This window comes from Nyctereutes procyonoides, unplaced genomic scaffold (assembly GCF_905146905.1).
Source record: "Nyctereutes procyonoides isolate TBG_1078 unplaced genomic scaffold, NYPRO_anot_genome, whole genome shotgun sequence".
NCBI lineage: Eukaryota > Metazoa > Chordata > Mammalia > Carnivora > Canidae > Nyctereutes > Nyctereutes procyonoides.
In genome coordinates, this window is record NW_026575125.1 from 38,143,548 (window position 1) to 38,157,395 (window position 13,848).

At 40.8% G+C, this 13,848-nt stretch overlaps 1 protein-coding gene across 1 annotated transcript in view; it reads right to left on the reverse strand.

The window, feature by feature from the left end:
* The window catches only part of NDP (norrin cystine knot growth factor NDP), a 68,965-nt gene that overhangs the window by 25,939 nt on the left and 29,178 nt on the right, over nt 1-13,848 (reverse strand). The window lies entirely within an intron of this gene.

The following is a 13,848-nucleotide window of genomic DNA, read 5'->3' on the forward strand; positions in this document are numbered from 1 at the left end:
AAAAGTGCCATTGCAGTCATATATCAATCAGGCGTGCGGCCGCAGCAGCGCTCTAGCAAATGGGAATGCCACGGAAATGTGAGGCGCTCCTTATCGGGGACTCAGCCACTGCCCACCGCTCGGCTCCCTTCCACGGAGCATCTTAAGGCTGCGGACAACATAGAGGAACAGGGCAAGGGCGAGGAAGTCCCCTCTCTTCCTTCCTTCCTTTCCTTTTCTTTGTTTTTTTCCCTTTCCTTTTCTTTCTTTTTTTGAGGGGGGGGATAATAACAGGCTAAATGAGTAATCTGGGATTAATGCTTTGGCAAGCATGCCATCGAGATGGGCAGTCCGCAGCGCGGATCCAGAGTTTGGGAAATGCAGAGCCGGTGGCATTCTGTTTAACGATTCAGCCGCTGCCTGAGATGAAGTTGAAATTCTAAGTAAAGTGGGGGGGGGGGGGCGGGGGGGGAGATGGGAATCAGAACCACTTCTCAGGCGATAGGGTTGAAGCAAGTGCAAAACGCTGCTGCCCTGCTCTCTCACAACGCGTGTGCGTGGCGAGAGCTCTTTTTGGGGTTGTTCATCCATTACGCGAGTTTTAGCGGCGGATCCACGGTGAAATCCACAATGGCACTTTAATAAGCGCCTTCATCTGCATCATTTAGAATAAAACTCTCGGGAGGGCTTAGGAACAATGGGAAAGTGTAGTTGCAGACTCCTTGGGATATCCGAGCGTGAAACTAACAGGTAAGGCCAACCGGCCGCAAAACAGCTCCTTTTGTGGAAAAGTGGCAAAGGTCACTATGGGGGGGGGGAGGCCGGGGCTAAGTGCTCGCTAGCTGGATAATGCCGTTATGAGCTGTGAAAATACAAAGGGAAATATTTCCTGCAAGAGCTGAAAATTGAGACAGAAAACCATCGAGCAATTTTGGTGGACGACACAAAGAACCATTGGGTCATTTGTAAATTAGTTTATGGCAGGCGGACCCAGCCCCAGCACATTTTTTTTTTTAATTAACACTGGTGAAGAATTAAGCTGAGAATATTAAAGAAAAAAAAAAGGCACTTCGCGGAAGAGTAAATCTATCCTAAAACCGAAGAAGAAATTTCTCTTGGGAGCTCCATAGAATTGTTGATGCCGGAACTGTCATCTTCAGCTGTAGGAAATCATTTATTATTCATTAATAAATTGATAATCACATCATTGCTTTGCCACAGAACTTTTAGTCCAAACAGTCCCTGATGTTTACAAGAGGGATCCCCGGATTTCCAGTTTTACCTCCACCTTTTCAGAAGAAGCCTTTTCTTTTCCTCTGCCAGCAAAAACCCTGCCTACCTGGGACCAGCCAGTTACAAACAGAATCCACCTACAAGGATAAAGGATAAATGACAAGTTCAAAGCCTTGCAAGAAAACCTGGCACGAGGCCGATGATGATATTGGCTGATGTCTTAAAAGCAGAAGATCAAACAGCAAATGGAAATTGGGCCTTAAAATGGAAATAATCTGAAAGGGGAAATGACTTGTAGCTGACTAAGAGCCAGGGAAACAGTCATGAACACATTTTCTGGCTCAACTCTGTGGGTCAGATTGGGAGGGAGGATTGACTCTTCGGCCACCAACATTTTCAAAGACCAGAGCCTGATGCCCATCTACCTTTCCATTTCTCTTAATAAATAATGTGTGGCTTTCCCTGCAGATGTTCACCGCTCCACCATACCCTCTTCTGCCTTGGGGTTCTTGGAGCTGCTCTGTCTCTTCCGTACGAATGTGAAGAGGTACGGTTCTTCCTGGTTGCATTATTCCAGCTTTCTGCCATCTGCCCTTCTGCAAGAGCACCACGGAAAGTGTAAAGATTGCAAACACATTGACTGCTTGGCCACAGAAGACAGGCTCCCTCCCAGATGGAGAGCCCCGCTGCTTCCTCCAGCCCTTATCTTGTCAGGGGTGGCGAAGAATACCATCTGCTGCCCCTTCTGAGAGAAAGGCTTTGCCTCCGCCCATTGGGCTCCAGAAGACCTGTTTCTAAGCCTACCAATAGGTATCTGGCAACAGCCACTCTTTTGATCCCATCATTGTGCTTTTCCGAACGGTCACTGTGTAGAGAGGGAGATGTCCATCAACTGGATGGGAAATCTTTCAAGGGATCACTTCTGAGCCTTTTCATTTCTGGTACTGCTTTCAGGTTGTCTCTTTCTTGGTAGCACTAGTGGCCATTTATGGGAGTCACCCAGCATCCAAACACCCGTGAAGGGATGGGTAATCCCAAGACTGCTCCGGCTTCCTCCCCATAGAACCGGAAGGGAGCAGGTATGTCCTCTCTCCTCTTTGAGCAGCTGGGGAGCCAGGTGCGACCAAGCCTGGCTCACCAGATGTGCCATCCAGGAGGAGTGGCCAAGACATGCAGACATCCAAAGCTTATTCTCTCTGGTTGCACCGGAATGGAGAGCCCAGGGGACATGACAGGCAATGTCGGGGGGCAACAGAACCCAGCCACATGATGATGGCTGTCCTTGGGACACAGGGTCCAAGGAGGCACCCTCAGCAGCCTGCTCTTTTGGGCAAGCCTGGATCTCCAGCTTTCCTGGTGATTCTGTGAACTGCTCCTCCTCATCATACCCACAAAGATCCCAACAATAAATTCCTTTCTGCTTTAATTAGCCAGAGACAGTTTTTGAGGTTGGTAACCAGGAGTCCTGACCTGAACATAACATTTTCCAAATTTAGGTGAACCAACATCATTAGCATACAAATGGAAATACAGCCTTTACTTCTTCCCAGCTACTTTCCCAAATAAACAAATGTTTCCAGAGTCATTGTCAGTCTGCTATAGTCGCGGTTATAAAATTTCAGAGGTAGAAAATTCCTATGTGGGCATCTCACAAGACCCATAGCTCTTATATATAAATACTTATCAAGGTACCCACTGAAAACCAAGAACATTTGATATCATATCAACATGGATAAAGATAAGTGTGTGTGTGTGTGTGTGTGTGTGTGTGTGTGTGTGTGTAAAATCCCAACATACCAGCATAATCTGCTAGGTGTGGTTTACAATTATCTACTTGAATACTAATCTTTACCATCCTCATGGTATTCGTTCAAAAATACCTATCAATAATAATAATAATAACTCTTTAATGGATGTTTACTCTCTGCTGGGCTGTGAGCCAAATATTCTATATGTAGCATCTCTTTTAGAGAGATACACAACAATCCTATAAGGTAAATACAAAATACTATTATTCTCTTTTATAAATGAAGTGACCAAAACTCTGTGAGGTTAGGTGACTTCCCTGTGGTTGACACAGCAAGCAAATGGCAGATAGGGGCTCTAGCTTTCTTGTCTTCAAAAGGCCATGGTTTAGCCACTATGCCATGCTTCCCCCCGCCATTCAACAAAAATTCACTGAGCAAAGCTTTTATAGCTATGAGTTGCTATTTGTGAGGGGTACAGATAAAAACAGGAAATGGATCCAGTTCTTTGGGTATTCATGATACTACAGGGAAAAGAGAAATGCTTGTTTATGAAAACACTGCAAGGTAGAATGTGACCAGGGCTACAGAAAAACAAAAGGTACAATAAGATTGGAGGTGGTATGTCCAGGAGAAGTCCATTGGGTCTGGGCTTTGAAGGCACCAGGTGGGAACGAGAGGACAAAAGTGAGTTTGTAGAACAAACAGACAAAGTTTCTATGGTAATGGCAGAGAAGTATGTCAGTAAAGACACTTTCAAGGCAAATAACAAAAAACTTGAGTACAGTGGCTTAAAACATAAGGACATTTATGGTCCTTAATCAAGAAGCAAGTAGTTCTAGGGTTGGCACAGTGGCCATGGTATCATCAGACACTCAAGCTCTCTCCACTCTTATCATGCTCAGCATTGTTGGCTTCTGTTCTCTGTCAGGTTAATTCATGAACACAAGATAGCCAGTGGAACTATAGAAATCCCATCTAAATTCAGGAATCAAGAGGAAAGGAGAAAAGAGCCTGCTCTTTTCCTGCTTCTTCAATCAGAAGGAAAAATCTTTCCAGAAACCCCAGGGGCTTCCCCTTGCATCTCATTGACCAGACCGTGGCCACATTCCCACCCCAATAGTAATGTCTGCAAAGGGAAGCACAGTTGCTATGACTGGCCCGGCTTATCCTGATCCGTGCCCTGAGCTGGGTGCATGGCCCACTAAACATAGTCAGATTTTTAGTGATAAAAGAGGATGAACACTGGTTGGGTAGATAACCAGCAGTATCTGCCACAGCGAGAGAGACCGTATGTACACCAGGTGACTTCAGAGTGTGACATATGCTATGAGTGATGAAATAGAGAGTAACTGAAGTAGCACAAAAAGAGGGCTGAGTTAATAGGGTGACGAGAGTTGGTCTCTCTGGGGATGGAGCAGTGATATTTGAATTTAAATGCTAAGAGTAAACTTCTTAAGCAGAAATGCTGAAGTGTGCAAGTGGTAGATGTGTCAGAGATGAAAGCAGGAGCTGTATATATCACAAAGTTTTATTGGCCAGTGTAGAGAGTTTGGGTTTTGTTATTGGTTGAATTGTGTCCCCTTCATAAACGATATATTGAAATCCTAACCTCCAGTACCTCAGAATGCAACCTTATTTAGAAATAGGGTCTTTACAGAGACAATCAGATTAAGCTTGTACTAAGGTTGACGTAGAGCACGTGGAGTGAAGTGGGGTAAATTTTGGGGGTAAATCATACAGGACATGCTTCTGAATTAAATGTGGAAGGTAACAAAGAGAAAAATCCAGAACCATTCCTGTCCCATGGTGGCCTGAGGGAAGCACAGGTTTGGTGAGGGGCAGGACTGGAATCATTAAATTCAGTTTGAAACAGATTCAGTTTGACATTCTCAAAACATCCAAGTTGAAATGTAGAGAAGATGGTGCCACATACAAGCCTAAATTCCAGGGGGCAATTTCAGAGCTGGTGCTATACACAATTACTAACCTATGGAAGGTATTTAACGCAATGTGTCTGATTGAGATCACCAGCTAAAGATTAGGAACTTGGGGGCGCCTGAGCGGTTCAGTCAGTTAAGCGTCTGCTTTTGGCTCAAGTCGTGTTCCTGGGGTCCTGGGATCGAGTCCCTCATCAGGCTCCCTCCAGGGAGTCTGCTTCTCCCTCTGTCTATGCCTTTGGTTCTCTTTGTGTCTCTTATGAATAAACAAAATCTTTAAAAAAAATATTAGGACCTAGGATGGAGCTATAAGCTCAGCTACATTAAGTGTGATTGAAAAGAAGTCAGAGAGGTAAGAGAGACACCAGGAGAGTAAGTTGTCACCAGAAAAAATTAATAATAGTTTTATTTTTGCTTCTGAAACACAGAAAGCTATTGCTTAAGACTAAAGAAACTATGGCATTAGACCTGTGCTTCTCAACTTCAGAATAGACAAGAGCTTTAAAAGTGCTAACGCCCAGGCCTCAGTCGGGCTAATTAAAACAGACTTTTTAGGAGTGGAGACTGGGTATTTGGGATTTTAAAAAGCTCTCCTTGGTTTCTCAAAATGTATAAATAGAATTACTGTCTGATCCAACAATTCCACTCCTGGGTACATATCTAAAGGAAATGAAAACAGGATATTAAGAGGCATCTGCACCCCCCATGTTCATTGTAGCATTATTCACCATAGCCAAGATATGGAAACAACCTAAGTGTCTGTCAACAAATGAATAGATAAAGAAGATGTCACACACACACACACACACACACACAGGAAAATTATTCAGCCATGAAAAAGGAGGAAATCCTGCTGTTTGCAACAACTTGGATGGACCATGAACGCATTACGCTAAGTGGAATGAGTCAAACAGAGAAAGACAAATACCATATGCTCTCCCTCACATGTGGAATCTAAAAAAGCTGAGCCCTTATAAACAGAAAGTAGAGGTGGTCACCAGGAGCTAGGGAGGAGGAAAATGGGGAGATGTTGGTCAAAAGGTACAAAATTTCAGTTAGGAGATGAATAATTATGTGACCTGATGGAAATGTTAGCTAAGACTATGGTAGTGATCCTTTTGCAATATATCTGCAGCAAATCAACACATTGAACATCTTAAATGTATACAACATTATATGTCAATTATATCTCAATAAAGCTAGAGAAAAAAGAAAAAGAAGACAAGGAATAAAAATAAATTAATTAAAATAAAGTTTCTCTTATAACACCAAAGGCACAATCCATTACATAATTAACTGGTCAGCTGGACTTCATTAAAATAAAAACCTCTGCTCTGCAAAAGACAACAGTAAGAGAATGAAAAGAAAAGCCGCAGAATGGGAGAAAACATTTGCAAAAGACTCATCAGATAAAGGGCTGGTATCCAAAATACACAAAGAAGCCTTAAACTCAAAAATAAGAAAACAAACAATCTGATTAAAAAATGGGCAAAAGACCTGAACAGACACCTCACCCAAGAAGGTATGCAGATGGCAGATAAGTATACGAAGAGATGCTCTACATCATATGTCATTGGGGAATTGCAAATTAAAACAACGGTGAGCTACCACTACATGCCTATTAGAATGTCCAAAATCCAGAACACTGACAACATCAAATACCAGCGAGGATGTGGAGTGACGGGATCTCTCATTTATTGTGAGTAGAAGTGCAAAATAGTATATAGCCGCTTTGGAAGACAATTTGGTGGTTTCTTGCAAAACTGAACATACTCAAACCATATGATCCAAAAATTGCATTCCTTGGTATTTACTCAAAAGAGTTGAAAACTACCTCCACATGAAAACCTGCACGTGGGTATTTATAGCAGCTTTATCATAATTGCCAAAACTTGAAGACGGCCAAGGTGTTTTCAGTAGGTGAGCAGATAAATAAACCATCATCCAGACACTGGACTCCATGCTCAAAGGAAACGAGCTATCAAGCTATATTGCATATTACTTTACAATGTTATATGTAATTTATATGTAAATTTTGTATGTACATAAATTATTTATATACAAATACATATAAATTTTAATTTTATATGTAAATTTATATGGCTGATGTTAAGCATATCAATACATAATACTTTACAATTTTATATGTCAATATAGGCCTTAATAAGGCTTATACTTTAAAAAAACACATATTACTAAATAAAGGAGTGAATCTGAACAACTACATACTATATGATTGCAACTCTATGGCATTCTTGAAAAGGCAAAACTACGGAAACAGTAAAATGATCAGTGTTTGCCAGGGGTTGATGCGGGTAAGAAAATAGGTCAAGCATAGAGACTTTTTGGGAGAGTGGATAGATGTCATTATACATCTTTCCAAACCCATAGAATGCCCAGCACCAAGAGTGAACCTTATTGTAAACTATGGACTTTGGGTAATAATGATGTCAATGTAGGTTCATCAGCTGTAAAAAATGTACTTCTCTGGTGTACAACGGTGATATGGAGGGAGGCTGGGCCCGTATGGAGGGGAGGGAAATATGGGAGTTCTCTGTACTTTACACTCAATTCTTCTGTGAACATAAATCTACTCTAAAAAATAAAGTCTACTCAAAAAAATAACAACATGGCACATCCCCCCCCTCAAATATTACCGAAGTAAGCAGAGGAAAAAATAAACCTCCCTAGGCGATTCTAAAGCACAATTAAAGTTAGGAACTAGTTCTTAGCCATTTAAAAAGTATCCAGTCAATCACTTCAATAAACAATTTCACGATGTAAATTCAAGCTCACAAACCACTGGATATGTACTAATTTTAGTGAATAATCTCTTTTGGCATCTTTTTCACCATTTTATGAGCATCTTCAAAGCACTGAGAGGATATCTTTTTCTTACAACATACTGTACATCTCATCAAAGGCATAAATCAGGACAATGTTCGGTGTATAAAAAGACGACGAAAGAAAAAAGACTCTCAGCCCTAAATTTAAGCACCTTTTGAACTTTATAAAAAGCACTTTAAGAGCAACATTGCTAATGCACTAAGAAAACTAAGATTTTTATCTAGTCCTTTTTAAATACATTCTATCTGTGAGTTGTTCCATAAAGATAATGAAAAATTATTTTATACACAAAATTAGAAATGCAAAGATTCAAAGCAGTCTGGAGAACATTTGGAAAAAAAAGAAAAAAGGACATATTTAGGGAGGAAACAAATCCTCTAACAAAATGTGTCATCTTGCTTCATTATGGTTCTAAAATTAGTTCTTCCTTATTTAGGTGAGAAAGAGAGCTAAAACCATCACTTAGTACTCTGCCACTTGGCTGGGTGTCAGAGGCTCCACGCTAGAGGTAAGGACCCTGCTATCCATTTTGTTTCAAAGGTCTTATTCCTCACCCCACAGGAGCCCTCAATAGTGTCTGATGAAAATGAGCAACTCTTAAAATTTTTCTTCCCTTGGTCTTCATTGTGTTACACGATCCACTCCTACCCTGGCACACTTTTCCTGCATGGCTGCAATGCTTTTCACTAACCCTCACCTGAATGATTTTAGTTCCTGCTTCCAATGTTACCTTGAGGTCAGTTTTTGTCCTTAGCCTCATTTCTGAACTTCAAAACAAGAATTTCCACTCATTCCCGAGAAATTGCCATTGAAATGTACCATTGGCACCCTTCACCGTGGTATCCAATGCAACTGATTATCCTCTAAGACCACACCATTATTTGCACCCTTTTAAAAAAGATTTTATTTATTTATTCATGAGAGACACACAGAGAGAGGCAGAGACATAGGCAGAGGGAGAAGCAAGGTCCCCTGCGGGGAGCCCAATGTGGGACTCAATCCCAGGACCCCAGGACTACGACCTGAGCCAAATGAAGATGCTCAACCACTGAGCCACCCAGGTGTCCCCATTATTTGCACCCTTAACTCAACTGCACCACAGATACCCCAGCCTGGAAAATCTCATTAGCTCAGTAGTTTGGGGAGTCATTAACAACCTCAGTTACTTCATCTGTTTTATGGGTAAAGAAAACCAATTTAAGAGGCTTGGTGTCAAGGTTACATGACACATTGAACTGACATGCTTTTGAAGACTATCACGGGGTGTTGTTGTGTTGTTGCCCTGCCGGAGAACCCCAAAGGAAGTGGTGAACTCAGCCCCAGCTAGAGACAGGCCCAAGGTCTTTGACTCCCATATTACAATTCCTATGAAACTACTGGCAGGCTAGGAAGTAATAACTTTCTCAACAGAATGAAATCAAACTGCTCCGATCCTATTTGAACTTCAACTTCTTTTGTTCTTACTATATAATAATAGATTCTGCTGTCAAATCTGATTTTCTCAAATTCTCAAATTTCACAGTATTAAGAATGATTCACTTTCTTTAATATCAACATTCATTTGGAAATGTATTTTTAATTAATTTTGCACATCTTGGTGATCAAATACCAACTACGTTCAGTAGTAGCCCAACAAATTCATGTCAGGTCAGTTTTAATCTTACTTAAGGTCAATTTCACACGGAAAGAGTTATTGTCAGAGTTTGTACTGACCACTTCTAATTAATGTATACTTTTAGAAGGATGAATAATCATCAACGGGATGTTCAAAGAAAGATTGTGTTTCTTGATCATCCCACACACACACAAAATGATACCACTTATCATACTTGACATTTCTTCTTTATTTTTCCCAAAAGAATTTTTTCACATATTGAACAAGTTCCCCACATTTAAGGTTTTTTCAATTAAGACTTAATTTCGAAAAACATACTTGGTGGTTTGAGTCAAGAAAAAAATAACAGGCAGAGAGGTTTTCCCTAGCTGTTCCGTGTGATGAATAAAGGCAGCTTCATTTTGTCCATTTATTTATTCAATCTGTATTTATCAAGCACCTCTTAAGTGCAGAAGACCTTGCCTTTCTTTACTGAATCAGTGAATAGCTCTATTTTTAGAAATTTCTTCTGATTTTCCTAGATCTCAGCGAAATTATTTTCAGACCTCTTTTTCAGACCCACTCATTCATTTATTCCACAGATCATTCTTGAGCAGTGCCATGCCCTGTTTTAGGCCTTGGAGACAGAGTAGCAAACGAGACAGACAAGGTTCCAGGTCCCATGGAGCTGAAGTCCCATTAGTAGACCGACAACAAGCTCATAAACAAATATACAATATACTTTCAGGTGACAGTAAGTACAATGATGAAAATCAACCAAAACAATAATAAGGAGATCCAGAGTGAAGGGGACAACTATTTTAGACTGGGCAACCAGGAAATGCACTCAGGAGGAAGTGGTATCTCTAAACAGAGATAAGGGTGAAGTTAGGAGAGAGTAATGTTGGGAGAGGATCATTCCAGGCAGAGGGAACAGGGCAAGAGTAGAAGAAAATGAGGCAAGAGCTAAATCGTGTAGAGCCTTGTAGCCGTCATAAGGCATTTGAGTGTATTCTATATGTGATGGGAAGTCACTGGGGGGTTTTGAGCTTGAAGGTGACATGGCCCAATCGGGTTTATAAAAAATGACCCTGGGTCTTTTGTGGAAATAGACAGTCTGATCAGGAGGCCAATGCAAGGAAACATGGTTAAATGCTGACAGTATTTCGAAAGTAGAGCTCTTGCAGAACTTGCTGAAGGACTGAAATTATGGTTTAGATGAAGAAGAGGAATTGACAATGATGCTTAGGTTTTTGCTATGAACAACTGGTGATTAGTTAGTGTTCTCATTTAATTGAAACAGGGGAGATTAGAAAATTGGTACAGTGGATGAGGGAGGCAGAACCAGGAACTGGGATTTGGATATAATAGAACATCTGTTGTGCAACAAAGAAAAATGTTCTGCTGGACACAGAGACTACAACTGTAAGAACATCAGTCATTGGAAGAAAACTCATGAAGACGGGATCAAGACAGATGTGTGAGTTTATCATTGTCCTTCCCACTCTGGGGTAACTTCACCCCAGATACCAGGTGTGGGAAAGGGGCATGACTTTTGGGATGTGGGGCTTTTAAGCTGAATGGTTAGGGAAGAACCAGGCTCTCCTCCGACATGATGAGGGACGAGGATGTAATAGCAATATGATCCAGTAGAATCATGCTCCTTCCCTATCTTGCCAGTCCATCCTCTGACGTGAATCAGGGACCAATACATAATAATAATAAGATATAGCAGAACCTTGTTCCATCCCTATCCTGCCCGCTCCTCTTTGAGTGTTCGGGAAGTGAATGAGGGATCCAAACTATGTGTTGCAGCTGTAGGACAAAGAAAGCTAGCAGCAGGATTTGCCACACCAATACTCATGATTAAAGAAGCACCAGCTCCCATTTGGGCATGTTTGGAGGGCTGTGGTCCAAGTCTCATGGTTGACCAGGATTGATGGCCGTAAGCACTAGCCTTGGCCAGTTTCTATGAAGACTTGCAAGAGGCCAATTTCCTCTCTACAGGGGATAATTCATGGACAAATTAATACTTATCTCTTAGTAAAAAACTTGGATTAAGTTGGTAGTGGTGGAGTGATGAAATGTGCTTGGACTCTGGGAACAATCTGAATGTAGATTTCCGTATAAAAAACAAAAAAAAAAATAAAAAAGAAAACCAAAACAAAACAAAACAAAAAGCCCAAACAAACAAATAAACAAACAAACAAACAAAACCCTTACTAACGGTTGATCTTATGAGCTGAGCGGGAAAAGAGGTATCAAGGAGTATGTAGAGTTTTCTGTCCTGAACAACTGATTTAATCACGCCACTGACTGAAATAAGGAAAATTAGGGAAGTGTGTAGTGAGGGTGGAGGTGGAGTTAAGGAGGTTCTGATCTGGAAATGGCTGATAGACACCCACATAGAGAGGTGGACAGCTCCTGGAGTTTAGCAGAGAGATCTGGGCAGGGGCTACAATTTTTGGAGTCATCAGCATGAAAATGCCTTCTAAAGCCATGGGATTGGGTCATCTTAGGAGCAAATATAAAAGTGAAAAGGGCCACAAATTGAATCCTGCTTGGGTTATGTTAATATTTAGATGTCTAGAGTAGACCTAATGTCCACTTCTCCTAATGCCCACTAGACTCTTGATTGCCTTCACCAAGAAAAGAGGGAACATTTGAGCACAGTATAATATCATAACAATATCTGCAATTTACAGCATAAGGCAGGCCTGAGATAGACCAGGAGCATCATGTTCCAAGGCAATGAGGGAATATTTACAAACACAGATACAAAACATGATGAGTGTACAGATATTAAACGACAGCTTTCTCTCTGCTCCTCCAAGGAGAATTACCTGCCAGCTCAACAGAAAATTGACAAAATACATACTCTGCCTACTCTTTCAGGGATTTCAATGAGAATGATATAATTACGTCAAAGTTTTTTGAGGAAAATCTGTTTTGCTTTGAATGCAGCATTTTATCCTATTTTTAATGGGGGCCGTATTTTACTCTCCTCCTGTAAAAGTACAGAAATATTTAATTATTAGACATTCCCTTCACTTGATATGTCTCTTCTGTGTTTCGAGACTAGGTCTTTCAGGCCAATGTTTCAGTTACAGAGCACTGATATTTCATACATGGTTATTCCACTACAGATCATGCCTCTATTCTTTAATACTCTAAGGAGAAATCATCAAGGAAATTTGAAAATGCCATCGTCCTTCCCTCCACTTCTGGATTTACAGCCAGGAATGGGTTGTGGCCTAAGCCAAATGAAGTAGACATTAAATCATGATTCGTAATACTTAATCAGGAACTGAAAGAGTCTTGGTTGGTAGGAATGGAGCAACACATAAAACATCCAACAGTATAAAATAGGGAACTATTCCATTCTCTTTTTATTTTAGCTTATTTCCTCCCTCTCAAACAAAAAGATCTGGGTTTTTTGACAGTAAAGTACAACATTTGGGATTCTAAAATTTGTCAGGTACAATCTATGTGTGAGAATAACCAAGACATTTCTGGGAAAAATAAACAGTAAGTTATGAAGGGTGTGGCAAAAACATCTACTGCTCACCCAAAATCTGTTTTGTTTTTTTTTTTTTGTTTTACATTTCTCAGCTTCCTAGTTGTTAATGGGATGATGCGATCTGGTTCTGGCCAATGTGTCAGAAAATGTGTTATTACTTCTGGGTCAAGCCATTTAATATTCTGGGCCACATTTCTTTCTTCCCATACTTTGGTGAGCTGAAGGCCATGTATTAAGATTGTAGCATCATACATGGAAGTAGTTTGTATCATTGAATCTCTGCATGGAAGACAACTGGCCTGGAGCATTGCCTGATCCATGGTGGAGTCTGGGTGAATGTGAAATAAGTCTTTGTTGTATTAAACTACAGAGATTTGGGGGTTCGTGTTTTCCCATAGTATATATGTATATATTGACACAAAAAGAGATGCTCCTCAACAGATACTACGAAACAGATCAAGGAAATATAAAATCATTCATAAATAGACCCATGACTACTTGAAAGTTTAGTATATGACAATGAGGTTTTAGACCAGGGAGGAAATGTGGATTACTGGTGCATGCCTAAGTTAACAAATTAACCCCAAATTCGGTGTTACAAAAGAACAATAATCATTTATTGGCTCTCATAGATTAGTGGCTCAGGAGTTCAGGCAGAACATCATGGAAACAGCTTATCTCCACACCCTGTACACTATCTAGAGCCTCAGCTAGGGCAGCTCAAAGGCTGAGGGCTGGATTTTTCTGAAGCCTCATTTACTCACATGTCTAAGGCTGGTGCTGGTCATTGGCTTGTGGCCTAGTTGGGACTGTCAGCTGGGGCAACCACATGTGGCCTCTCTGCGTTGCCTGGACAGCCTCACAGCATGGTGGCTGGGTTTTAAGGGTGAATATAGCAAGAAAAAGATATATATATATATATCTTTTTCAGAAATATACTGTCATAAAAATACAATCTGCCAGAGTGATAATGGGTAATATGTTTGTTAA